The sequence below is a fragment of the Helianthus annuus genome, chromosome 7, assembly GCF_002127325.2.
Source record: "Helianthus annuus cultivar XRQ/B chromosome 7, HanXRQr2.0-SUNRISE, whole genome shotgun sequence".
Classification (NCBI taxonomy): domain Eukaryota; kingdom Viridiplantae; phylum Streptophyta; class Magnoliopsida; order Asterales; family Asteraceae; genus Helianthus; species Helianthus annuus.
The window spans coordinates 127,567,970-127,571,120 of NC_035439.2; the positions used below are offsets into that span (position 1 = coordinate 127,567,970).

General features: G+C 40.8%; 1 non-coding gene across 1 annotated transcript; it reads left to right on the forward strand.

Annotated features, from left to right (window-relative positions):
- The first annotated feature begins 871 nt into the window (after nucleotides 1–871).
- On the forward strand, nucleotides 872–977 carry LOC118480664. The gene has a single exon (XR_004863644.1). It is a non-coding gene; the product is annotated as a small nucleolar RNA R71 (small nucleolar RNA).
- Nucleotides 978–3,151: the final 2,174 nt, after the last annotated feature.

Sequence of the window (3,151 nt, forward strand, 5' to 3'; positions counted from 1 at the left end):
ATAGGCACGATTGGCACTCCATATTCTTTATCATTCTCGACTTCGGCATCTTTTTCCAAACCTGCATTCACTTGACACGAAGAAGTTAGCAATTTTTCATTAAATTCGGTATTAGGAACGGTGCTTACCACATTGATATTAACGCTTTTTATGTTCTTAGGATTTGTCACCGTATCACTTGGTAACTGGCCTTTTGCTTTTTTTCAAAATCGCCATTTCACTCGCAAGTTGACCCATTTGAGTAGTCAAAGTTTGAATAGCTTTATCACGGGCCTCGTCCTTTTGCATCCGAACCTCATCACGTTGATTCATTCGTTGCATTTCAACTTGCATCGCTTTCAACATCTCCATCACTTCATTTCCACCCGAAGAGCTTTGACCCGTTTGATATTGCCTTTGAAATCCTTGGTTTCCTTGGAAATTCGGGTTAGCTTGATTTGAAGGGTTCCCATACCGAAAGTTTGGGTGGTTTCTCAACCCGGGGTGGTAAGTGTTAGAATTCATATTATGGTTTCTACCACCCCATCCTTGACCTTGCACAGCATGAACCTCTTCATATTGCCCATCACCTCCTTGGCAATTATCAGCCGCATGACCTATTTCATTGCAAATAGTACAAATATCATAAATTTGATTAGTAGTTTGAACATTACCATCGTCAACTGCATGAACTTGCGATCTCGTGACAGCCGGTCGTGCTCTCCTTGATGCTTGGGCTTTCCTCTTTGAGGTAATGGCCATTTGTTCCAAGAACTCCCAATCCTCATCTTCATAATTTGTGCCAAAAGTCCCATTTGTGATGGACATTAGATCACGTGCATCCTCGGCACACAACCCCTCGTGGAAGGCATTCATCAACTCCCAAAGTTCAATCCCATGATGAGGACAATTTTTGATCATCATATTAAAACGCTCGAAGGCTTCATGGAACATTTCGCCTTGTTGTTGTTGGAAACTCCTCAACCCCTTCCTAGCATCATTGGTCTTTTGGGCGATATAAAACTCGTCTAGGAAAATTTGTTGCATTTTCGCCCAAGTATAAATAGATGCCTAAGGCAAAGTGTAGAACCACTTCTTTGCCTTGTCCTCCAAAGAAAATTGAAATAATACCAACTTGATATCATCGGCCGAAAAACCTTGACTCCAAAAAGTATTGCAAATTGAGTCATATGCCTCCAAATGGAAATAAGGCTCCTCCGTTGCTAGCCCCTTGTATTTCGGCAAACTTTGTAAAGAATTGGTTCTTACTTCAAAAGTTCTCCCTTGGTTGTTATGAGGAATAACCACCGGTGAAGGATTGTGAGTAATCACCAGCCTAAAATGCGCTTCAATACCCCTCGCATTTTCTCTAAGATGCCTCCTTGGCACACCAAATCGACCTCGTGGACGAACTTGACCCATTGGTCTTTGTATAGGCCCTTGTGGTGCATTTGGTTGTTGAACTTGTTGTTGTGGCACCGGTGGGTGTTGAATTGGCCTTTGGAATGGCGGTTGCACATGTTGTGGTCGAACTTGTTGCAAAGGAACCGGACGTTGCAATTGCGGCCCTTGTGGCCTTGACCTAATATGTTGAGGTATGAGTTATTGTTGTTGCACCTCACCAACATTTGGAATTACTTGCACTTGGCCTTGCATATAACCATATTCCCCTTGCTCTCCATCACCCCCATAAACGTATCCGTCTTCATCAAAACCTTCAAACTCCTCATAACCTTCATCATACCCATCTCCTTGAATTCCCGACAATTGCCCAAATGGAAGAGTCGAGTATTGGAAACCCGATTGATTTGATGGTCGAAACGGTGAGGCATGAACAATCGTTGAATTTGGTCCTATAGTATGACCTGAATATGATGGACCCGCACCCGGGAAAAAATGGGATAATGGTGGTATAGTAGTGGAAGGGTTAAATGTGATGGTTGGTTCTTCTTGTGTAGTAATGGGCTGTGTGGTGTTGGTTGATGTGACATTTTGAAGTATGGTGGGTTCGGTAGTATTTGGTGGAATGGTGGTGTTTGGTGAAGGTTGAGTGGATGTTGGTATAAATGATGAAGTGGATTCACCCGTAGTGGGTGGTGGTGGTGGTGGATCCATGTATCGAAGTGGTGTAATTGGTGTTGTTGGTGAACTGCTGATTGTATTTTCCCTTAACAAAATTCGGTTTGCTCGCAAAGTTCGCTCGATTTCTGGATCAAACGCCAATGGTGATAGCTTGTGAGAGCTCCTAGTACGCATGCACCTGTCAATACCTGCACACTAACACACCCAGCGTAAACCAGAAAAATAACAAACTCAAAACAAGAATAAAAAATAACACACGTTGCGCACTACTCCCCGGCAACGGCGCCAAAATTTGACGTGATGTCGTGGTCACAATCAAATTTAATCCAATCACAACGAAGTAACTAGTGGTAAGTGGGTATCGAACACAGGGAGTTTGTGGAATATGTGTTATTTGGAAGATTATATCTAAGTAACTAAATTAATCTAATTGCAAGAAAAGTAAAATTCAAGAGTTGTTTGGATTGGTTTCTTTTTAAAACTACAATTACTAATTAATTTGCAAAATGGAAATTTGGATTGTAAACAATTGAGAGACAAATGACTATCTTGAGTTTCCGGTTTGGTTCGACGTCTGTGTTAATATTTCACTAGAAAGAACTACATAGACATAGTTCATGTATAATCAATTGCAGTGATGAAAGGGGACTAAGTACTCAGATTCCGAGAACGTGAGGTTATCACCCGATGATCAATCAACCCTTACCCAAACCTAACTATACCCATGATATCTCGATTGCCAACGGCACCAAGAACGTATGGTTTCTAATTAGTTCAACATAAGAATCAACAAGTTACTAACAATCAATCATACACCATAACAATCAATTCAAATAAAAAGCAATTGTTATTCTAGAAATATGAAATGAAAACACATAGTCTTACTCAAACCTTCAACACAAGATAATCACCCAAGTATCTAGCCACTCATGGCTTTAGCTAACATAATGCAAGAAAATGGAAAAATATTGTTCACCAACAAAAACTAGATAAAGATTTAGTGAAAAGATAGTTCCAAGATCTGTTTCTTCACTCCCAAATGCTCTTCATATACTTCCCAACTCGTTCTAGCCAAGTAGTAACCGAAATT